The following is a 25,614-nucleotide window of genomic DNA, read 5'->3' as shown; positions in this document are numbered from 1 at the left end:
TGCCTTCTATCGAGGAAGTCTTCATCCTCTCTGATCAAGCGTAAGGTCGACACTTGGGCCTCCAGTCCTCTAATTTTTTCTTCCAAAAATCTCGACCAGCTTGCACTTCGTGCAGATGAAATCCGTTCTTTCTTCCGGGAGGAAGACAAACATGGCACACGCCGTGCAGGTAACAACAGCAGACCCATCATTAACCATCGCTGCTGTCCTGGAGAAGGAATTTAAAAAGAAAGGCAAGAGAACCTCCTTCCCTCTCCCCTTCCCAACTCCCTCTCAAAACTCCCTGTTAGCACTCACCTGTTTGCAAGCTCCTTGGTCATTTGCCCACTGCCTTATAAAGCCCCTCCCCCTACCAAGGCTCAGCCAATCAGCAGAGGCTTCTAGAATTCTAACTTTAATTAGAAGCCAACAGTTTCCACCTGCCAATCACAGCACAAACTCCATCAAGGGGAGGGGGGAAAAAAAAGCCTCACTCTCAAACACGGGTGAAAATAAATAAATAAACAAAAAACAAAAAAGAACACACACCAACCCTCACTCACAAACACAAGCTCAGCACACAGCAAGAAAGCCCCAAACACAACACACACTTCCCTCAAGACTCCTGTATCTGCTTCTCCTCTACCTGGAGAACTCCCTCTCCAAAGCCTCACTCAAACAGGAAGGAAAAAAAAAAAAACCCAAGCAAGCAGACGGAGTCAACACTGAGAGGCTCCTCCATTCCTTGCTCTCCGGGGCTCAAATGCTGAACTCATAGCACACCAGACCTTGATCAACTAAGGAAGAGAATCTGAACATCTAGTGTGAAATTACCATGAGGCAAGCCTCTTTAAAAAAAAAATCATAATCTTATATGTATATAGCATCTTTAGTCCAAAAGAATACCAAAACAGTTTTTACACATTAGATACTCAAAAATTATTTCACACACTACTGTAACACATCCAACTCATCAAAACAGCATAAAATACAATGCATAGGTTTACTACAGGAAGGCAAAACAGTTTACACTGCAGGGGGTATTTAGGTAGGAATAACACAACTAACCACAAATCAGAATTTTGCCAGTATGCAAATTAACACCCTCTTCTCCTGCCAAAAGCTTCTTGGAATTGCTAATGACCGAAGTGTCAGGTGTTTCGATTTCACATCTTACCCAAAAGATAGCACTTCTTATATAACACAGTCTCCCTTCATGCCATGCTGTGGTTACATTTAAGAACCAACTCAGAAGAGTGCCACATTCTTTCGGAAGAAGAAATTACTCACCTTGTGCAGTGATAACAGTTCTTTGAGATGCTGGTCACTGTGGGTTCTCCACTGAACATCTGCTTGCATCCCTGTGCTGCTGATCGGAAAACTTCATTAACAGTATCCATTAGGCCCATACGTGCACTCTCTCTCCTTGTTCCCAGCCACTAGACTAGACAGCACACCGATGCTAACCCTCCTCTGTTCCTTCTCTACCACCGAGACACAGACAGGAACTCTTAAATAGAGGGGAGCAGGGTGGTTTGTGGAGCACCCATAGAGAGAGACATCTCAAAAACACCATTATTATTGCACAAGATGAGTAACTTCTTCAAGTACTGTGCCTATGTGTGCTCCACTGTAGATGACTCCTAAGCAATATCCCTTTTGGAAGGCTAGGGCCTTGGAGTCAGTTCAGTTATAAAAGGCAATATTATGGAGCCGGGATGGCATCAGAGATGGGAATTCCCAGTGATGACATAGCGTTCTGTGAAGGTATGGACCAATACCCATCTCTCTGCTCTGTGCATTTCTGAGATACATTCTTCAAGAATGTCTGTGATGCACAAGGAGATCGACCTCATGGAGTATGTGTGGATACTATACAGAGAGGCCCTACTGTGAACCACATAACTTTGTCTAATGCAGTTTCAGACCCATTTGAAGAGTCTCTAGGCTGATATTGCTGAGCCCTGGGATCTTTCCACAACACAGGAAAAGCTTATGAGACTTCCTGAAAGCTTTCATCCTAGCCTAGACAAAGGCTTTTCTGACATGTACTGTGTGTAATGTAGGTTCCCTGTTGTCATGGTGCGGTTTGGGGAAAAAATTAGAAAGTGAATCAACTGGTTCATGTGGAACTAGGTTACCTTAGGGATGAATTTTGGATTAGGCTTGAGTTTAACCCTGTCCCAAAAGAATACTGTACAGGGGGAATGTGCCATTAGAGTTGTCATTTCTCCTCTTCTCCTAGCCAAGGTGACTGCTATTAGGAAAGCTATTTTCAAAGAAAAGTATGTACGTGAATAGGTGACTAAAGGTTCAAGGGACATCTAGTTAGGCCTTTCAACACCAGGTTTAATAGGGCTTTGATGGTAAGGGAAACAGAGGAAAAGCATAGAAAAGATTTCTGTCTCAGGGAAGGAGAGCATTGTTCAGATGGTGTTGCCCTATTCCTACTCTGGAACAGTAACATGAACATTGTCCTGTTCAGGTGAGTGGCAAACAGGCATAGGGTGGGTGTTCATCACAATCTGAATAGGCTGTAGTAGCGTATTGCTGAGTTTAATCTCCCATTCACAATTGTGTGGGAACTTGCATCTGAGACTGTTCGCTATCAAGTTGTGTGCACGCTCCTAAAGTATGCCTCTGATAATGTAATGTTATGCTCTCACTGCTTCTCCCCACAAGGAAAGTGATCTGGCTTCCCCCGGTTGGTTTATGCTGTCCATGCACATTGCATTGTCCACTAGGACTGTCATGTGTGATACCTTGCTCAGAGGAAGGAAATTCATGCAGGAATTCCTGACCATTCTGTGCTCAAGGAGGTTGATGTGAAGGAATATTTCCACATATATGCCTTGTGTTGTGATGTTTAAATCCACATTCCATTTTATGAGGGATGTACTGGTGGTGAGAAATGATGACATGACTGGGGATGAGGTTTGTGAAAAGGGGATCTCTTTGCAAACATTTCCTACGTCTTTCCACCAGTCCAAGGAGTTTTTATTCTTGGTGGGTAGAGACAGGAGTTTGTCTAGTCTGTCTCTGGTCATCACATATAAAGCCTGGCATATGGTATTACTGCTGTGCTTGTTGCTATATGCCCCAAAAGTTGCAGGCAATGTTATTTCCTAATACTTCTGGGCTGTTTTGAATGGTTTTTATAAGCAAGGCCAAAGAGAGGAATCTGTGTTGAGGTAAGAGTGCTCTGGCCTGTAACATGTCAGGCAGGTGCCTATGAATTACAGGCATTGCACTGGAATTGAAGGTCGACTTCTGGAGAAGCCCAATTCTGTGAAAAAGTCTATTCTGGATTTAGTTATTCAAGACTCTTGGAAGGACTGGACTGTGAGGAGACAATCATCCAGAGAAGGGCACATCATGGTTCTTTGAGACCACAGGTACATGGACACTACTAAAACTCAAAGCTAATTATAACCCAAATGGGAAGTACTGTGTAATGGTAGTGGTTTTGTCCGAAGGTAAATCTGAGGAACAGTTGGTGGGATGGGAGGATTGCAATATGGATGTAGGTGTCCTGAAGGCTGAGAACTGGAAAACTAGTCTCCCTGATCCAAGCTTAGAATAATCTTAACCATCTTGAATTTTTGAGCTTTGACACATTTTTGAGTGCTCTGAGGTCTAGTATGGGTTTCCAGCCTTCCTTCCTCTTGGATATAAGAAAATAGTGAGTAAAATCCTTTGCCTTGTAGATGTGTGGGTATTGATTCTGTCTCCTAACTGCAGGAAACAAACAGTTAACTCTCATGTGAAGATTCCCTGAAGAAGGGCAGGGAAGGGTGTTTTGAAAGGGGATGAGAAGTGGATGGACTACCCACTGCAAACAATTTGCAGGACCTACTAGTCTCATGTAACACATTTCCAGATACTTCTGAACATTACAAGATGAGCCAAATAGGTAGGAAATGTTGGCTAGTTGTAGCAATTCGGGGTAATTTATCTGTCAATGCCTTGACCAACACATCAAAACTGCTGTTTGAAGATGTAGGATTGTGACATGGAAGGCTGTGCCTAGGGAATTTCTATTTTCTTCCTCTGAGTATGTAATAGCACTAACTTGTGTATTAGGAGGTACATGGTTTGTGCTGAGGCTGCAAACTAAATTTTCTCTTTTGTCCAGGCGCGTAGATTCCTAATGAGCAGAGTGGTCCTAGTATTTGTATAGGTATGAATAGAGAAGTCTCTCTTCTCCAGGAAGAGTTGGGTGCCTTCAAAGGGAACATCTTCAACAGTCGATTGCACCAGTTTAGAGAAGCCTGAAAGGTGTAACCATGATGCATAACCACAGCTGTGGAGATGCACCAGCCCACTGCGTTGGCTGCATTGAGGGCAGACTGTAGCGCTGTTTTGGCTTCTAGATGTCCCTCCCAGATGAGAGCTTTGAACTGGTTATGCTGTGACTCAGGAAGCTGATCAATGAAGCTGCTTAGTTTTGAACAGCTGACAGTCATTTCACCATTAAGCCTTGATAATAAGCAATTTAGAACTGTAGGATGTCTGAGGATTAGGTTTTCCTCCTGAAGAGGTCCAAGCATTTCCAACCCCGTCACAGAAAATGAACCTCATTTGGTGTTAATGGCCCCTACAGTTTACAGTGTCCATGATGATGGAGCTGGGAGTAAGGCGAGAGAAGAGGAATTCCACGTTCCTAACCAGGACATAATATTTTCATCAGCCCACTTCCATGTAGGCATCACCAAAATCAGGATATGTCCATTTTTTCGCAGTGTCTAGATGGGACGGGTTGTTTTGTTTTATTTTATTTTCAGAGGACGCATATAAGTATGCCAACTAATTTCCTCCAACTTTTTTCCAAGTCCTGGAAAATGCTAGAAATCATTGGCTAATAATACTGCCTCATCTAAGGAGGAGGGAGATATGTTGGTCTTTGCAGTCATCTCTGCCTCATTACTGCTCCCCCTCCCCCCGTTCTTCCACAATCTCCTCTGCAACTTCTGAGGTTCTGAATGCCCTGGCTGAGAGGGAATTTCTTGGAGGTTCATGGGTAAAGCTGGAAACCAGAGAAGCATGGGGATGATGTGCATCCTAAGGATCCCAGTACAGCTACTGTAGAGGTAGAATAGAGCCTGGTGGTGGTGCCCATGGTTGACACATCAAAGCGGTAGATGGGGTCATGTGAGGGTATGCTCAGGGGACCTATTCACAGTAGGCTTCATAGAGAGCATGAGAGAAATAGTGAGAAATGACCTTCTTTGGTTTGCTGTCGGAGTCCACACTAGAGAAAGCAGAAACGTATGGCAGGATAGCAGAGAAGATTCCATGATGAGACGACTTAGTGCCAAGGTCACTGTGCCAAGCAGATGAGTTGTCCCACAGATCTTGAGTGCCAGAATTCCAGTGACGTCGACCAACCTGATGTTGCTAGGGGTCTCAATGTAACAGCTCTCACTGCTTCTCCCCACAAGGAAAGTGATCTGGCTTCCCCCGGTTGGTTTATGCTGTACATGCACATTGCATTGTCTATTAGGACTATCATGTGTGATACCTTGCTCAGAGGAAGGAAATGCATGCAGGAATTCCTGATCATTCTGTGCTCAAGGAGGTTGATGTGAAGGAATATTTCCACATATATGCCTTGTGTTGTGATGTTTAAATGCACATTCCATTTTATGAGGGATGTACTGGTGGTGAGAAATGACGACATGATTGGGGATGAGGTTTGTGAAAAGGGGATCTCTTTGCAAACGCCCTAGCAAGGGGACAGTGGCATTCACCTACCAAAAGAAATAACCTGTTTAGATAGATAGATAGATAGATAGATAGATAGATAGATAGATAGATAGATAGACAGACAGACAGACAGACAGACAGACAGACAGACAGACCCCCTCACACTCTCTGTGGTGGTGGGAGCCAGAGCAACCTAACAGCTCTCTCTGCCCTGCCACCATCTCCCAACCTGCTGTGCTCCACTTCACCAGGGTAGCGGGAAGTGGACACCCTGGCCCAGTCCCCACCCATTCCGCTCCCCTGAGTGATGCAGGGCTCAGGGGAGCCGAGGGACACAGGCTGGGGCGCTCTGCTTCCCATTGCTGTGGTGAACGCAGGGGGTCCAACCCCTGCTGCTACCCCACGCCAGGCCTTCCTGTAATCCCCTAAGTCACATAACTCGAGGGAGGGGGTCCAAGGGTAAAGAGGAGTGAAGCAGGGACAGGAAGAGGCAGGGTGGTTGCCCTGGGACCTATGCTCCAACCCCAGGGCCAGCTCTGTCCACTACTTATGGTGCTCTGGCAGTTTGGACATCATGCTTTTACATTCAGACCTGCTGCTACATTGTCTCAGCCACATAATGGTTCTTGGGTCACTTGTGCCTAGAGTAAAACAGTCATCTGCACCTTGGCTATTTCATAATCCCAGGACACACAGAACAAAACAGACTTTCCATTCTAAACGCTGAAAGCACACGCAGGCCAACACTGGCTGGAGGTCTTCCAGTCCTCGGTCAGCAATGGGCATAGCACTTTCAACAGGAAAATACCATCAGTCGCTGCCATGTCCCAGGCAGACAGAAGTCACAGGGCAAAACGAGAGGTGAACATGCTGCTTCTGGTCAGCCTCGGGGAAAAGAGACAAGAGCACCCACACCTGCTGTGATTCCTCTCTTCATGCACATGAAATAACCAAGGGAAGGGGGGAATGGAAAGGGGTATTTTCTGAGCATAAATGATTAGATTGCAGGGGTTCCCTTTCCATCAACATGGGGCAGGAATGTTACTTCCATGGGTTAGCAGCAGAGAGGAGATTCAAAGATCTTGCCACTCTCTTCTCTTGGATTGAAATTCTTGATCTATTTCCTGCAGTACTCAATGGTCAGCCAGCCACTCACTCTGATCAATGGTTCCATTCCCCATTCCTCTCTCACAAAGCCATAAGCCCCACTTCCCCCTTCTTTCCACTAGCAGCACTCCAAGCTACTCAGCCCTTGGCTCAGAAGCCATCTCACTTAGCTCAGATGCTCATTCCAGAAGCTTCTTGGAGATCAGCAGCAGAGCGCTGTCAGAGGTGCCAGGGACTGGAGAAAGCAAGCAGCACTCTCAAGCCCCAAACTCAGGGGCTTCTCCCCAAATAAACTAACAGGAAATGCTGCTGGAGCTCTTCCTGTCCTCAACACCTGGGCGGCTGCTGTGGCCTCTCTCCAGTTGGAAACTGGGGAGCACCTCAGACAACAGTTGGTTGCTTCAGCTTGACCAAACTTCTGGGTCATTCTCCCAGACTGAAGGATGGAGATATCACACCAGCCATTCCTATGACCCCATGCCTGAGAAAGGATGGCCTTTTGGTTGCCCTGCAACTTGGGAGATCTGGGTTCAGTTCCTGACTCTGTCACTGACTGCCCCTGTGACTTTGGGCAAGAGTTCTGGAAGACGTGCTTTAGCCAAACAAGTCACAGGGCTCAACACAAAAGTAACAGGGTGAAGTTTAATGGCCTGTGATGACCTAGAAGTCCCTTCAGGCTTTAATTAATTAAAAGACTCTCAGTGCCTCAGCTTCCAGTCTACAAAATGGGGATAATACTTCTCTCCTGCCTCATCTGTTAGATTGTAAACTCTTTAGCACAGACCCCGACTCTGATTGTGTGTGTACTGCACTGGCACAATGGGACCCCACACTTAGTGGGGAATCTCTAGGCACTACAGCAGGGGTCGGCAACCGTTTCAAACCAAAGAGCCAAACTACATCAAAATTCAGAACAAGTGGTCAACAAAGAGCCAGTATAAGAATGCCAATTTGCATGACTGAAAATATACAACTTAATATTATTGACAATTGACATGATGATTAATAACAGCATAAATTAAACATTGTACTCACAGACTTTATTTTATGGGACTTCTGCTGCTGCTGCTGGGGGTGCAGCTTTTGGATGTGGGGGTGCAGGAGTCAGGAATGGGGTGTATGAGGAACTCAGGGCAGGAGATTGGGGTGTGTGGGAAGTGCAGGAGGCAGGGCACTGGGGGTGGTAAGTACAGTATGTGGGAGGGTCCCTGGGGCCGGATTACCTTACCTGGCTAGGGCTGGGCTACTGCACCCGGGCAGCAGTGGCTGGACATGGGGCTGGGCCAAGATTGCCGCAGCCGGATGGTGGCCTCCCCACCTACCCATGTTGCAGCAGGAGGGGAGCACCACTAGCCCTTCCTGCGGCCAGACGGGTCCAGACCGTGGCCTTCCCCAGGATCCGAGCTGGGGACAGGATGCTGCTGGGCCCTGATTGGGGCCTTATTGGTGAGACTGCTATAGCCAAAGCCCAAGCCTGGCTGCCACGGCCGGGCTGTTGCAGCAGTTGTGGGACTGCCATGATTGGGTAGCAGGATGTGCCCCAGAAGCATGGTGACTGGGGATAAACAGCAGCAGTCAGATGGGGGCTGGAGTCGGGCCACTGCAGCCAGATGGAGGCATCTGCTGCCACCAGCCCCTCACTAGCCCCTATCTTAGCTTGGAGCATGCATGTGTCCCCTAAGTGCACCCTCAGTTGTCCCTTTAAAAACGAGCAGAGTCTCCTACCCGGCTCCTGCCGCAGCTCAGCCGGTTTTACCGGGGTGCACCACCTTACCTTCATCTCTGGTTAAAGGTGAACTAAACCAAAAAACACCCATCTTGACATGAGTAATGATACGTTTTTAGAATTTTGAATTAATTTTTCATTTTAATGTAAAACATTGCATATCTTTTGGGAGTAACAACAGAGACATATTTGGTTCCATACTGAGCCATATTTGGCTTGAGAGCCATGGGTTGCTCACCCCTGCACTGCAGTAACACAAATAATAGTGGGAGAGCAGAGACCATAAAAATCTTGATTCTCACAGTTCTCTATTAAATCCCAGCCATACTCCACATTACGTTCATCTTCAGCATTATTTCTGTGTGCCTCACTGAGAAGAGCTTGAACACTGAACACTGGGTTTCAGGGACCACTAGGGAACCATGTTTTAACATTACATCACTTGTCTACAAGAAAAAGAAACAGCTCAGGAACACTAGCTGATATAGGAGAGGATCAGGAAAAGACAGAATCTGAACAGTAGAATGAGAAAGGTGATGAAGTGGTTAATAATGTTCCAAGGGAATTTCGACCTGCAGCTGCAAAATGTAAGATTATTAGATATGGCAATAAAAAAAATGTAAGAGAGGACTGGTTACTGCAGAGGTAAAAGGAGATGACTCATACCTGAGTGATTGTCTGGTTCTCTAATTAACATGGAGGTCCCCCAAGCAGAATATGTTTATCATCACCATTATAAAATATATATATAGTGCTATACATTCACACAGAAGATAAGGAATGGACTGTATTCCAACACTGCCCCTCAAGTACTATTATAGTCACAGTCACAGCCAATCACCTCCATAAAATCCACACTCACAGTACTTTTTATCTAAGCATCCCCAGATCTGACAACCAAACTGAAACAGATTCCTGGTGTGTGAAGGTTCCTACTCCCACTTCCACAACCTTAGTTTGAATCAGCTTCCAGCAGTTGTCTGGAAAATACACAGACTCTGACAAAACAGAATAGCCTTCCGACTGGCCAGGAAGCTGTCACATATTGTTGGGAACACTCTTGCACTGGCTCCTTAAGGATGGTCTAGATGATACAGTAGGTCCCTTCCATCTCCAACCTGTCTGATTTTATTAACATCAAAAGGAGCAGCAAGTGAAGGAGCTATACATAGATTTATCCCCAGACCATCTTGGGCCTTGCACAATGTATCTTTTCCTACCATTAAACGGATCTTCTTGCACACTTACCTTCCATGACCACACGTTGACAATCATGTCATGCTGGTACCCCACTGAAACAATGTACTTGGAGCTGGGGGAGAATGCCACACAGGCCACGCCATATTTGTGTTCTTGGAGCTCCACCACCTGGGTGCATTCAGCCACGTCCCACACGCGAACGGCTGGCACGTGCCCACTCTGAAGGAGTGAGTCAGAGACAAAGAGCAGTGATAAGGCTAGTTGTGATGGATTCAGATATGCAACATCCCCACACATTTTCCCAAGCACACATAGCTTGGAGGTCAATCCAGCACTAGAAGACAGCTCAACCTTTGGATGTTCTTTGGCTGTTTGCAGCAGAAGTCACAAGTGTAATGAATTTGCTGATTTAAGTAGATAACTGAAAAGGGTAATATTAAATTAAAACCCTAGACAAGACAGTGAATCAATAATTTTCCACACATATCTGTTTTCTGCAATGGAAACTAGTAACTCATAGTGACATTTAGTGGTCCCAACAGCTAAGTGTTCACACCACGAATGTAATGGTGTCAAGTTTTTGTTCACAATTTCTTTACAGAAGACCACAGGAAATCAGCAATCTTCCCTTTTCCAAAGGTAGCCACTCCACACTAGATTTGAAGTGCATAGGAAGAGCTGTGTTTGGGGGAAACGTACTCTTCTTGCTGCTTTTGTTTTTTGGATAAACAGTCTCTTCAGATGTCAACGCAGCACCTTTTGCCAACACTAAAGCTCTGTGTACACTTAAAAGTTTAAAGTGCAGCTGTGGCAGCACTTCAAACTGAAAGTATGGTCACCCCACGAGCACTGGGAGAGAGCTTTCCTAGTGCTCTGTGTAAACCACCTCTGCAAATGGTGTAACTACCAGCCGTAGACTGGTTAACACTGGCATGTTACAGAACTGTAACTTGCTGCGCTCGGAGGTGAGGGGGAATGTTTTTCACATCCCAAGCCAGAAAGTTACAGCACTGTCAAGTGCCAGTGTAGACTTGGACTTAGTGTTCCTGAAAAATCATTTATATTGTTAGTTATTTAAAAGTGAAAGAGCAAGTACAAGACAGGCAGAAGTCCTTGCCAACTACATGATTAATAGGCAAACCTTGCTCAACAGCTTCCTCAGGATATCACATCCTGTCAAAAAGTAGCTTGCAAGATAGGATCTCCATGGCAACAAAGCAAAGTGGTTATCTTTTCCAGTAAGGGTGAAGCAAGTCACTTGCTCATGTGCAGGGATGACATGCTTGATTGAAAATCTAAGCCTCAGAAACATGAACACATTTAATGGACTTGTTTTGCAGCTTTTACCTACAGTACAATTGGCCTGGAAAAGCACAGTGGTCAGATTTTAATTTATTCAAGCTCAGCTTTCACCCAGTTGACAGAGTTCTGTCCTCAAGGTTACAGTCAAGATGGTACAAAAGTCAATACAGTTACTCTGCAAAACCCTCACACTAGGTAAGTAACCAACCTCTAGATCTTCAGCCCCCAGAGACTTTAACAAATTGAATACACTTTAAATAATTGAACGGATGCTACCAGCAGTGAGCTCTATCAACTCCCAGGGGACAAGCAATTTATTCCTATATGGAAAGCCTCCATCTCCTCAGCATTTGAAACACTCAGACCAGAGCTAACACATACAGAGGGATGAGACTCTGTTCTCACGCAAGAAAACCCAGCCATGCACCAATTTAGAGTCATTAGGCAGAATCAGTGCACTTATTCTGCAAGATTTAGACTTCACAAGCTAAACACTCTTCAGTCACCTGTCACCAGGCAACTGCAGAACTTCCAGGGCAGAAGGGGGGTTTAGACTTAGTGCTGCTACCAGGAGGTGGCGCTACAGGACAAGACAAACACTCAAAATTAATAGCAAAATGCAGGACAATGTAGCACTTTAAAGACTAACAAGATGGTTTATTAGATGATGAGCTTTCGTGGGCCAGACCCACTTCCTCAGATCAAATAGTGGAAGAAAATAGTCACAACCATATATACCAAAGGATACAATTAAAAAAAATGAACAAATATGAAAAGGACAAATCACATTGCAGAACAGGAGGGGGATGCAGGAGGGGGGGGAGGAAGGTAAGTGTCTGTGAATTGATGATATTAGAGGTAGGGAGAGTGGGATGTTTGTGAGTTAATGGTATTAGAGGTGATAATTGGGGAAACTATCTTGGTAATGGGTGAGATAGTTCAAATGTTTGTTGAGTCCTTTTTGGAAAGTGTCGAATTTTAACATGAATGACAGTTCAGAGGATTCCCTTTCAAGTGCAGATGTAAAAGGTCTTTGTAGCAGAATGCAGGTGGTTAAGTCATTAAGAGAGTGTCCTTTCTGGTTAAAATGGCAAGAAACTGTTTTCTCTTTGTGATCTTGTCTGATATCTGTTTTGTGGGCATTAATCCTTTGGCGAAGTGTCTGAGATGTTTGTCCAATGTACATAGCAGACGGACACTTTCGGCACATGATAACATAGATTATATTTCTGGATGCGCAGGAATATGTGTTCTTGATCTTATAACTCACTTGGTTAGGTCCAATAATGGTATCAGCAGAATGAATATGTGGACAAAGCTGGCAACGGGGTTTGTTGCAAGGGAAGGTACCAGGGTTGGTATTAGTGTGGTATGTCCTGTGGTGGTTGGTAAGAATCATCTTGAGGTTAGGTGGTTGTCTATAGGAGACTATGGGTCTGTCTCCCAGAGCCTCTTTGAGTATGGTATCCTGTTCCAATATAGGCTGTAGTTTATTGATAATGTGAGATTCTGTTGCTTTCTGCACTATTACAGTCCTGAATTTATTTGGGATGTTGCAACACAGAAATATGACATGATGTTGTGTCATCCCACCCCCAACATCAACATGTGATGATGCGTGGACAATCAACATGTGAGGACGCACAGGCAGGAGTGGGTTGAGAGAGTCCTTATAGAGGGTTTATTCAAATGGCAAGCACCAAACCCTAAAGCTAGCCCAGCTCTCAGATCACCTACCAGCTCTCTCGCCAGCCCCCCAAACAGTGCACAGGTATGTGAAACCATCAGGAACTGGGGCATACCACACAGTCTCTGATCTACTGTCTGAACACATGCTCTTATCTGTTGCTGCTGCAAAACAACAAAGGCTCGAGGTATTCCATTTACCTCTGCTGTGCTTCCTTTGGCACATTAAACGTGGAACACTAATTACAGTGCTCTGTTCTGCTCAAGGGGTTGTCAGCGTTTCCATTGTAAAGCCTTCATTTCAGGGGCTTACAGCACAGCTGTGAAATATTCTCTTTGGGCTGAAGCTTGACGTGCAATGGTTTGGCCCCAGACCAGGTTTGGCCCCAGACCAGGTTTGTCTGTTTGCTTCTGGGGATTTGGGGTTTCTGGTTTGGTCTCAAGGGCTCATTGTTTGTTTTGGGGGCAATTTAATGAGGGAGCTGTTTCCAAGTTATCAGACTGAAAAACAACAAAAACCACACCGCTCCACTTGATTTCCTTCTCCCCGGGCCGCCCCCTTTCTTGATAGTGTCTAACAGCCTCAGCTTAGAGCCATTTTAAACACACTTAACTCTACAAAGTCAGAGGATCTTTTGCCTTCTACCTCCTCTTCCCCAACTACAGTTTAATTGTTTTTCCCCTCTCAAAGTCTAGTGCTAGCAAAATGTGTTGCTGGCTTGAAAGGTTGAATACTGAAATCCCTCTACCCCAGAGGAGGTAGAACATCAGGACAGGCTCCCACAATGGGTTTTACTAATATACATCAGCCCTTTCTGGGGTTAACCAGTCTCGACAACTGTTCAAACCTTAGTCGTCTGCCATTGTCGTCGTGGCCTCTTTGTGAACACTAACCCTCTAGGAGTAGCACTGGAAACATCAAACTTGTTTCACACAGGCCAACTTGCTGACCTGTTGCAAAATGTTGGACACTTCCTACCTCTGCTCTGTTTGAGGCAGCAGCATTCATGAGATGAAGGGCTCCTTGTCCCATTTCCAAGCCCCTGAGTCCCTCTCCACCTTCTGTTTCCTTACAGAATAGGAATTGTTATTGTGTAAGATTCAAAGCAGCTAGGAGATTGACTTCTGCAAATCAGCAATGGTGGTTTGTTTGCAAGGTCAATTGGTTTGGCTACCAAAATAGCCACAATGGCTTTTTGTTTTTAAAGCCACAAGGAACACTCTCCCACAGTGTAATCACATGGCTGGCGTACCTTGGAATCACCCGCGACAAGGGCTGCAGTGCCCAAAGCCATTATATTAGAAATTTTGCACAAAATGCCAGGGGTGGGGGTGGAGATGGAGGTGGAGGTGGGCTTCTAATAGAAGCGCTGACAGAGTCTCAATGTAATGGCTCTGCCAGGTGCCAAGGCAACGTCTGCGAGTGGGCGTACATTACACAGAATGCATTCAGGCTACAGAACAGCACAGAGAGGGAAGGGGAAAGCCAGGCAGGAAACGTGAGCAAGTTAGTTCTCTATGGATTTTCTTTCTACATGTGCTCTCCCAGTCTCTCTGGCCTGCTCGCTGCACGTACAGAGTTAGCCATTTCAGTCCCATTTCAGCTGTCAGGATCACATTCCTGACCTGCCAGCTCCAGCTGTCTAGGGCTCCGCTGCTGAATCTGCACTTTCCTTCCCCAAGAGGCACCTGGAGTAAAACAATCCCATAAACACAGTCTGTCAGCCCTTGGGGAAGGGGTGGGGGCAGGGAAAGCCCTTTCAAAGTGCCTATGTTAGGAACCAGAGAGGACATTCAGAGCAGGTAGCAGCAAGCAGCTGCTGGTGCCCCCACTGCTCTGTGTAAGAGGATACATGAGGTATCCCTACTGGTTTCTGAAGCATGGTGTAGCTGCCAGTAAATCACTGCCCACAGGTCCTGGTTTCTCCATAACACAAGGCTGAAATATCCATCTTTTCCTTCTTCTCACCCCCACACTAATGCCAGAGGTCTAACTTCTCTTTAAACATAAGTGCCCTTCCTCACGCCTGCAGTCTTTATGCTCCTGAGAAAGCTAGATTGTTTCCTGCCCCCTCTCCTCCTTGTCTGCCTAACTGCAGGCCCGGGCCTGAGTCTCGAGCTCCTGCGGGATTTGTCAGTCCCTCATATTGGCCTCCAGATTCAGGATTGTCCATGCTGAAGCTGAAAAAGCAACACTGACCAACCTAAGGGCCTAGCTACACCTGGGCATTCTAGAACACCTATTCAGTGGGTTACGCTCCTTTATGCTGGAATGCATGTGTCTACGCATAGAATTAATCAGGGGTAGACAAGCCCTTGTAGGCAGGGTCCAAAGGAGACCATTCTTGAGCGCTTGTGTCCCATAGTTATCCAGAGACCCTTGCAATCAGGGAATATTTTAGTTCCTCAATTTAAAAAAAAACATTCCTTTTACGTTGTTTGTCATATGGCAGGGAAAGGGGAAATAGGGACAGAGAAAGTGGCATTGGAGAATGAAATGGATGTAAATATGATGCCCAAGGGCAATGTTTCAGTTACTCATAAAGAGATTTGAATTCATTCAAGAACAAAAGGCTTTGAAAGCGTAAGAGGGTATTACTTATCATTGTTAATCATCACTTCACAGGAAGGAAAGGCTCTTTCCATAGTCATTCTCCTTTGTTTCACACAAACTTTAGTATTACAAAAAGTGAGGAACACAGAAAAGAGCCAGGAAGAATTTGAGCAAAGGCTGCGCAAGGCCCTATCAACACAGCTCTGCAAAGGCACCTTCTCCTGTCCCAGTTCCAGGCCCACTCTTAAATAGAGAAGGACACTAGTTTAAAGTCAGCTATCGAGACAGACAGACATCAACTGCAAACAATAATGAGAAGCAACTATTTCACTTGTGATGAGAGATTTTAAAACACAGGCATCTAAAGGGGAAAAGACTACAGGCATCTACTCCTCATGACACCTTGGTGAGGCAAGATTCACCGCTCAATTCCATAACAAGACACCAAGCTCCACACACACACACACAGATTCCCAAACAGAACACCACTGAGTCTTCAGAAAGCCTTCATTACTAATGACCCAGTACACTACCTAAACAGTCCATCCCACATCCATAAGAAACAAATTGCACAGGCCCAAGAGACGAGATACTCCAAAGTGAAATCAGGGAAAGAGAACCAAGTCCCAGCCTGGAAAAGGAGAGAGCCAGATTAAGATTCAAAACTGAGCTTTCCTTACCGTTCCTCCTTCTCCTCCATCCATTTATTTTAGGCATGGAAGGACCAGGACACTATTTGCCATGAGCCAATTTTTGGTGAGATGTAATTGGCTGTTGGAACTTTGCAGGCACAAGGACAAGGCAGAATGAGATTATACACACCTGCAGCGAATGGGATGATCAGATATCCTGCTTAACTCATATGTGGCTTAAATAATGCAGCCATCCCAACTTCATGGCAATCAAACCCACACCCCTCACCAGCATGCCTCCTCATCTCTCACATGTGGTATATGCAAATTATTTTAGAGAGGGATGAGGATTTGGGGTTTAAGTGAAACTATTGTCTATCCTAGAAAGCAAGGTGCTTTAGTTGCCACGAAGCCAAGTGAAAAGGTCCTGCAGAGAAATGGGGAGCTATAAATAATCCATTTAAAACATCTCCAGAAGCAACTTAATTTAACGATACACACAAAACTAACAGTTTTAAAGCCACAGCTCAAAGTGTGGTCACAGCTCAAAGTTTCTCAAGGGTTGGGAAAACTGGAATAAAAATACCAAGGCTCAACGGTCAGAATTCAGGTGAGGCAATAAAAGATGCCGTGGAGAATGGTATATATCATGGATAGCACCAGATGTGGAGAAGGGGGTTTGTTTGTTTCCAGGTAATATTGAATCTTTCTATAAAGACTGTGCGCAATTATTAGTTACGGTTTGTATTATAGTAGCACCTAGATGTTCCCCATTGAGGTCCTGGTATGAGGCACTGAACATAGTAAAGAACAGCCCCTGCCTGAAGAACTGAGTGGGAGTGGGAGGGCAGATGTATAAAACAAGCTGCACTGACTTGCCCAAGGTCACCCAGCAGGCCAGAGGTTGAGTCCCCATCAGGATGCTTCATCCATTGGCCCAAGCTGCACATCTCCAGTACCTAGAATCACAGAAGTATAGGGCTGGAAGGGACCTTGAGAAGTCAGCTAGCCCAAGCCCCTGCCTTGAAATAAGACCAAGTAAACCTGCACCACTACTGAGTGGGTGTTTGTCCGACCGTTTCTTAAAAACCTCCAGTACTGGGGCTCCCACCACTCAAGTCCTGCAAATTTGTAGATACCCGCAGATCATTTTTGCAGATGTGGATACCAATTTTGTATCCACACAAGGCTCTATCCACCACCTCTCTAGGAAGTCTGTTCCAGAGTTTAACCACCCTTACAGGTTTTTCCCCACTCTCTACCCTAAATCTCTCTTCCGGCAGATTAAGCCTGTTACTTCTTGTCTTGCCGTCAGCAGTCATTTTTCCATGGCTGATCACCATCCTCTTTATAACAGCCCTCAATATATTTGAGGATTGTTACCAGGTCACCTTTCAGGCTTCTTTTGTCAAAGCTAAACACATCCAGGTTTGTGGTTTTTTAAATCTTTCCTTATAGGACAGGTTTTCCAATCTTCTCCTTTTTGTTGCTGTCCCCTGGGCTCTCTTCACTTTCTCTACATCCTTCTTAAAAGTCTGACACCTAGATTTGGACACAATATGCTAGTTAATGCCTCCCATGTTTTACATACACCTCTTCTTCCCTTGCCTTCAGCCAAAAGCCAGGCCAGGGACAAGTGTAAGAATAGTGCTTCCAAGAAAAATCAAAGGAAAATAGAAGAGAGTTTAATTCCACTCCTTTTCCCGTGCATCTTTCAGAGGCGGGATGAAGAGGCCCCAGGCATCTCTGGATCATTCCTGTCAAACCTGTGTGCTGAAAGTTAGGCACTTAAGCCCACACAAAGGTACTTAAACAAATGGTTTTCAACAATGCTCAGCAGCTTCCATTGACTTTAAAAGTACTTTCAAAAAAACCCACACTATTCATTTAGGATCCCAAGAACACTGTTGATTTGAAAATCCCAGTCAATGGTTATTACAGAGTTTGGGCTGTAGGCCAGATGTCCTAGGCAAATACCACCAACTAGTATTACATTCTGCCTCCTGAGATATTCCTGGGCATGTACCACCCTCACCAGCTTTACCACCATCTATTTTGCCTAGCTCTCTACAATCCCTTCCTTCATTTTCTGCCCTTTACCCCCCTGAATAAGATCCTTACAGAGGAGACCTTATAATCAAGTGCTCTTTTTATGTCCAAGAATTAAGGAGCTCTTCCTGTCTTTCAATCAACATGCACATTGAGCACTGAAGAGCTCTCTGTCATCTGAGAGCTACAACAAAAGCATTAACCAGAGAGATACAGAGAACACAAGGGCTTGCCCCTCTCCACCAAGTGCTCCAAGTGGGCCAGAGGAGTGGGGTCGGGGGCTAACCCTGCTCCACCTACTGATGTTCCCTGTGAGGACAGGGAACAGGGTTAGAATGCCAGGGCTTGCCCTGCTCTACCACCTGGCATTCCTGACAGGGAGCAAAGCTGTGGGCTTGTAAGTTCCACGTCCCAACCCGCCTCCCATGCTGGGAGGGCAAGCCTCTGACCCCACTCCCATGGAGCACCAGGCAGGTGGGCAGAGGCAAGCCCCTGCCCTGACCCCCATTCCCGGCAGGGGAGCAAGGGTGGGGGGTGTAGGGCAAAACGCTAATTCGAACTAGTTTTTTAGTCTGGATCCGTTAGTTCAAATTAACGTTGTAGTGTAGACATACCCTCAGAAAACAGGATACTGGGCTAGATGGAACTCTGGTCTGACCCAGTAGGATTCTTTTTATGATGCTCTCTCTCCAACCAGTCTTCAGTTAGGCCAGCTGCTCTCAAGAAGAATTTTCCCCACAATACACAGCCCGCTCCCTAAATGTGCTGGAGAGTAAGGAAGGAAAGGAAGGAGGGGCACAATAAGGGGCTTGTTTTCACTAACATTTTTTACCTGGAATTACTGGATAGTGATGGGGAACCACAACTTTGTATGTCCTGGGACAAGAGTTTGGGGTATGTCCAGTCTAGACTTCACAAACTTATTAACCCCCCCACCTCACCCCCCCCCCCCCACACACACACGTTAATTGGCCATCACATGACAATACACCAGACCCATGTGCATGCATCCCCCAGCTGTGTAGCTCAGCCTGGCGGCACGGCTCCTACTTCCACTGTGGAAGAACCTCACCCCCCGGCCACATTCTGTGGCGCGCAGGAGGGAAGAGCAATCTGTCCGCACAGCCGTGTTGCGCTACCTCGTTCAGTGAAAGGCTCTGGAAGAGGTAACTTGGCAGTGGGGAAAGGTTCAGACTCCCAGCCTGCCAGAGCCTCCTCCCTGCTGGAACTGTTCCCTGCAGCAGGGAAGGGCCGGCAGCCGGGAGCTGCCAGAGCCTTTGCTCACTGCCTGAGTCTCTTCCAGGGAACGGCTCCAGCAGTAGGACACTGCACTGTTAAAAATCAGGGTTGACAGGGCGGCCTGGCTCAGGCGACTGGAGAGGCTTTCAGGTGTCTCTTTACATGCCTAAGCTGTGCCATACTTCCTATACTAATTATAGCCATGCAGGGGGGCTGCATAGAACGCACACCAGACACCACTGAAAGAAGCATACAGCACAGACATGTCCTTAAAGTCCTGGATCCTCCCCCACTGAGACACTACAGCCCCATGGTCCCTCTGAGCCTCCCCCTTAGACAACACAGTCCCAGACTGATCAGGGTACAATTAGCGGGACCGCTAATTACTAAGGATGGAGTGGAGGTTAAGGATACAGGCAGTCCCCGACTTATGTCGGATCCGCAGTTACGAACGGGGCTGTCCTTTCTCTGCTCCCTGCCCCACAGTGCCAGGAATTTGCACCGCTGACTGCAAATAAAATACATCTCAGCAGCTTAACTGCAGAGCCAAACAGCACAATCTGTGGATTATCAGATAGGAAGATTATCTTCCAAGTGCTGGAAAGAGATGGATTCCCACTTCTCAAAAGAAGCTCAGGGTTTTATGAACAACTGCCCCCAGTGGCAAATTACACACGCTTATAAGAATGAAATATTTGCCAAGATATTTTATTTAAAACATTTGATTCTGTCCTTACTCCCAACAATTCTAAGATGACATGTCACTTCTGTAACAGTGTCTCCAGCCCCATCCATACAGGGCTCCAAACCATTTTTTGAAAATGTCACTGAACACTGTATAAACATGATATAAACTGTATAGACATGGTTCCAACTAATTGGGTTTCCGGCAAATACAGGCTCAAAAATAAGTGATCCCAACTGATGCTCAACCACAGTTCTTGATGGCCCATTTGAAAACAGCTTGGCTTCATCTGTGCTGAGCAATGACACAATATTTAAAATTACTTTGTCTGGGGCAAGGTGTAAACCAATGTAGAACTTGGGTATCAAACAAAACACTGAGTGTGTTGGTATAGCATTTTATCCATACCTAAAAGACTTTGCAAGATATGGTTACGGATCATCTCTGTTTTACCGGTGGGGAAACTGAGGCATGGGGGCACAAGCCCATGGCAGATCGGGGGGGGAGGACCCCAAACTTCCTAATTCATGGGACTATGCTGCTTTCCTCTGTAGTTTAAATCTCACTTTAGACAGTGCCCCTACAACTATAAACACATATTGGGGACCTCTTAAAACTGTTTAGATACAATGGCAAAGAGTGGACTTACAGTTTTCAGGGACATGTTTAGGTCCCATTGACAGTAAAATTTTGAAATTATGTAGCAAGCAGACCATAAGTCTACCATATTGTAACTAGGTCTCCTAACTGTTATAACTGTAGCAAAGAAGAGGCCTAAAGGAATACCCAACATCCATCCCTATATAACCCATCCTTGCAAAAAACAACCATACCAACTCTTCCCCCCTTACGTGATCACATGCATTTTAATAAATAATACAGGGCTATGAAAAATATAGGCCTATGTCTGTTTCTAAAGTCTGGCCTGCACTTACTAGTTTTGCCAGCAGAGATATTTCGGCTGGAAATGAAAAGAAAAAAAACAAAACAAAACACCCCTACAACTGATAAGATAGGCCAGCAAAAGTACTAGGCCTGATCTATGCTACAACATAAAAACATAGCTTTTATAGACAGTGTTATAATAGCAAAGGAGTCATTTTGCCAATAGAGTTTACTTCATGCTGGTACACACAAGATTGGCAAAGGCACTCATTTGCCAGTATAGGCTCTCTCTCTCCTACGAGGGTTTGCCGACATAGCCATACAGGCAAACCCCTTCTAGTATAGATAAGGTGTAAGACAGCCCCTTCTAGTGTCATCCCCATACTCCATACACTTTGGTACCATCATTGCATGCCTACACCACAGCACATGGCCCCTTCCAAAATTACTGCTGAAATACAGGCCAAAGCATGCTTAAAACTTGACACTGAGAACAAATCATTGCCACAAATAAGGAGGCAAGCCTCACTAACACCAGGTTTTTCCCTCTGCAAAGAACCGTGCCCGCTATTATTTAGCACTTCCATGATGACCGTGTCAGTTAGGACACACAAGACTTTGTTAAAAATGCTAATTATAAGCTCCAGGGGAAGGGACTGTAAATCTAAGGTCCTGAATCTGCAATACTTCATGTCCATGATGCTTAACTTTGTGCAGTGCAAGTAGCTGCATTGACTTCAATGGGATTACTCACAATGCATCAAGTCACACATGTGTAAAGCCTTGCAGGATCCAGGCTTAAAAGACCACTGCTAACCCTGAAGCAGAAAAAAACTCTGGTCATCTGAAGAAGTGGGCTGTGCCCACAGAAGCCCATGATACCATCTACGTGTTTCGTTAGTCTATGAAGTGCTACCAAACCATTTGTAGTTTTTTAAGTTTATCCTGTACAGACTAACTCGGCTACCCGCTGAAGCTCCTGAGGCAGAGCCACTGGAGGTAGCAGCCCCAGGCATGCTGGGACAGATAAGTCTCTCCTGATGGCAGGTGCCAACTACAGATGTTCTAACCCCGGAGCACCCATAGAAAAAACATAGTGGGTTCTCAGCACTCACCGGCAGAGCCCTGCAACTCTGCGGATGTAAATGCAGATATCCGCAGCTCATTTCTATGGATACAGACAGGGATGCGCATACAAAATTGTGTGTCCATGCAAGGCTCTACCCACTGACAGCCCTGTGGATCAGCTCTTCCCCCTCCTGTGGCCCAACATATCTGGGTCTTCCCTTCCTTCCCAGCACCTTCCACTTTCCATGCGGGAGGCCCTGAGGAGGAGGGAGAAGAGTGGAGAAAGGAAGAGGTGAGGGAGAAGGGTTGAGGAGGGGGGGGAGAAACAGGAGGAAAGAGGCAGGGGAGGGGCAGGGCATGGGGGTTGCAGGGAATCAAGTGCTCCTGGGAACTAGGCCACTGGCCACTAGCGTTTTTCCATCATGTTAATTAATTAGGCTGGGTGATGGTGTTAAATGCACTGCTGTGTCCACAATTGGAAATTTTTACCAAATGATCCCTACTATAAACAAAACTTGAGACAGTTGGCCCCTTCCCCTATTCATCTTCATCAAGTGCCAACTTCAAAGGCTTCAGGGAACACTGAAATGCTAACACTATTCTGCACAGGAAATCTAGGAAGCCAGCACTTTAGCACAGCCACTTGCAAAGCTGGCTGCCCTCTGCTTCTCCAGCCCCAGAGCGAAGAGGAGTTTTTGGAAGGGTTGGGAGGTATTGTTCACCACAGTGTCTAATCAAAACCAAATTCAAGGAGAGGTTAAAATGTGGGGTTCCTCTTATTCATCACAGAGCTCCAGCAAATGGTTTGGTCTCAGACTGAACTCATTCTGACAAGTGGTTCTTTAATTGAAAACACGCACATGTGCCGGTTATCACGATATTAGTTAATGTGAATAGACTTCCATGATAAACCCAAATTTCAGCCTCTTACTTCCAGAGGGCAGAAGCTTCTTGGCAGAAATGTCTCGAGTCCTCTGCTGCCAGAAAAGAATTTGGGGGGGGAAGTTTTCAGAATAATCTTACAGGGAGATTAGGAAGATCATTGTTTTCTTAATATAAAAATAGTTGTCATGCTTGCAAAAGCCATACCTTTTATTACAGCTAGAATGCCAAATGTCAAACTCCACTAAGCTAGAAATTTCATATTGGTTTGCTACCATGCTGGCCTCATAGCATTTTGAGGAACATGTGGGATGGATTTTTAGAGCTCCTAGCCTAGAAATGCTGCATCAAGAGCAGTCTATAGCCCTGTCCACACCACCATTTCCTGTTAAAACTTCCCTTTTCTGCTGAGGTCACAGCAAAATTACAAGGCTGACAGTAACACGGTTCCTGGGAATACTTCTGCCACTCCCCTCTCATTGATATGCTCCTTGATATACTTAATATTGCTCAAGAGAGTCAGCTCATTTAGGGCTCCCTAATGGTTAATATCAGCAAATCAGGGTGGGAATTTGGGTTTTTTAAACATCAGTGACCTCAAAGAGAAAGGACGGTGGTTAAGGCAATATATTTGGAGTCTGGAAATCTGGATTTAATTCCCAGTTCTGCCACAGACTTCCTAAAGGACCATGGACCTTAAAGTATCTTGGTGTCCAAGTGGGGCTCACAATTCTGCCTTGTCTACTCAGAGCATACCTTTTTAGACAGGAACCATCTTTTACTATGTTTCCAATCCATACGTCTCAGCAAAATGGGGCCCTGAACTCAGCTGGGGTCCCTGGGGTGGTACTGTTATGCAAAGGATAATATTAATGAAGCTTTAGAGAGCTGTGTAAGCTAGAACGCTTCTCTCATTAACAGAAAGTGGTCTGATTAAAAAAAAAAAAAAAAAAAAAAACACCACACCTTTACCTCATCCACCTTGTCTTGCCAATATCCTGGGACCAAGAGAGCTATTACACCATTGCATGCAATTAATGAAGCTTTGTCTACACTAGCACTGGACTGGGAGGAGGAGGGGGAGCGCGGAATCGCTCACTGGTGCACAGCAAAGCTCCACCAGTTGTACCAATGGCAGGTGTGTTGACAGACCTTCAGCATTTTTACTCTTAAGTAGGGCTGTCAAACGATTAAAAAATTTAATTGTAATTAATCGTTCATGCTTCCTCTTTGAAACGCTATAGACACGCTTCAACAGGGCAGCACTGCATGGAGCCTGGGATCAGTTGGAGTCCCCAGCTGACCCCAGGCTCCATGCAGCGCTGCCCCGCTGAAATACCTCCATAGCATTTCAAAGGGGCAGCACTTCAGGAGTTGGGGATCAGCTGGGTCCAGCTCCATCTGATCCACAGCTCTGCTTGCGCTGCTCCTTTGAAGCGCTGCAGCGGCACATCAACGGGGCAGCACAGCATTAAAGCCTGTGATTAATGCGTTTTAAAGTATTAACGTGTTTATCCTGTCCTGCGTTAATCGCAGGCGTTAAGGTAGGGCAATTGACAGCCCTGCTCTTAAACTGTCCAGAGGTGCTTAAGGCAAGGTTTGGCTACGGTTGCCTCTAAGCTGCCTGGTGGCACAGCCTCACAGTTCCTTAAAGAGCCCCACCCAGACAGGGTCTCCGGGCTCCGCACACAGAGTTGTCTGGCTGGGGGAGGGGCACTTCTTCCTCAGCAACAGCAGCAGCTCCCTGCTGAGGACAGAGCCAGTCACCTACTGTCTGATTTACCTACCTCCTAGGTGGCTTCCAACATCCTCCAGTTTTCCTGCAAAGCTACCGAGCAAGTCCTCGAATAGGAATTGCTGCTGTGGCTGAGGGAGAAGCACCCCTCCCCCAGCCAGGCAGCTCTGTGCAGGGAGCCCCTGTCTGGGCAGGGCTCATTCAGTTGCAGGCCGTGCTGCCACGGGGCTTAGAGGGAACCTTGTTCGGCACGGAGGTAACGGCGTTTCCGAGCCCTGTCTCCAGATGATCCCACTGCTGTTCTCACAAGTGCTAGTGTAACAGTGGGAGATTTGCTAAGCCACGCTGCAGCAGGATGCGTGCCAGCCTTGCTCGAGTTCTCCTCGTTTTGAATGCCTGGGGACAGAACTCAATGAGCAGAGGGAGTTTCAGTGATCAGTGCTTTGCAGAAAGACTGGAGGACTTCAGAAGCCACATAGGAGGTAGATGAATCAGGGTCAATGAAAGTGTGAAGAGGATGGCAGGACCATCCAGCAGGAACACAGATGCTGCTGGACCAGAGAGTCCTGGGAGCCCAGCAGTGGGGAGTGGAGCCGGAAGCCCAGTGGCCCCAGAGCAACAGAGCGGTGAAGCCCTGGTGGTCATGCAAAGCACCGATTGCCAGAACCTCACTCTGCTCATGGAGTTCTACCCCCAGACATGGCCTGTTCTTCTCACTTTAAATGATGAGAACTCCACCGACCGAGGCTAACATGAATCCTGAGAGAGCACAGAATCCATCGGCAGAGGGGACAATACTGACCTCTCCTGGCCTGGCAAACTCTCTCCCTTGGGACCGGGCAGGTCCCGAACTCGGGAGGTCCAACCTGTAGTGCAATCAGGGTGTCATTCTGCTAATTACTATAAAACACATGGCAACCCTGCCCCAAAGACCAAGAACACTGGCTACATTTCAACAGCTGTAGAATCAGTTTCAAGTGGGATAGCCGCTTAGCTCAACTCCCAACCTCTGGCTCCAGAAACAGCTTGGCCCAAAACTAGTGCAGTCTCGTTCTACTCCAGTGCAGTCACTGCTCCATGATACAACAGGGCTGCATCTACACTATGACCAACAGCCATGTATGACAAAGGGTGTCAAATGCGAGTGACCAAGGCCACCTCTCCTACAGTTGGCCTTGA

The 25,614-nt window shown here is 46.2% G+C and overlaps 1 protein-coding gene and 1 long non-coding RNA gene across 3 annotated transcripts in view; one reads left to right on the top strand and one right to left on the bottom strand.

Annotated features, from left to right (window-relative positions):
* LOC102450239 (MAX gene-associated protein-like) overlaps positions 1-25,614 on the bottom strand; it is a 212,947-nt gene that overhangs the window by 62,366 nt on the left and 124,967 nt on the right. The gene's annotated exons all lie outside the window — the stretch shown is intronic.
* LOC142829132 (uncharacterized) overlaps positions 1-25,614 on the top strand; it is a 217,553-nt gene that overhangs the window by 158,463 nt on the left and 33,476 nt on the right. The gene's annotated exons all lie outside the window — the stretch shown is intronic.

This window comes from Pelodiscus sinensis, chromosome 4 (assembly GCF_049634645.1).
Source record: "Pelodiscus sinensis isolate JC-2024 chromosome 4, ASM4963464v1, whole genome shotgun sequence".
NCBI lineage: Eukaryota > Metazoa > Chordata > Testudines > Trionychidae > Pelodiscus > Pelodiscus sinensis.
Note: the sequence above shows the minus strand (reverse complement) of the source record. Positions and strands in the feature narration are given on the sequence as shown.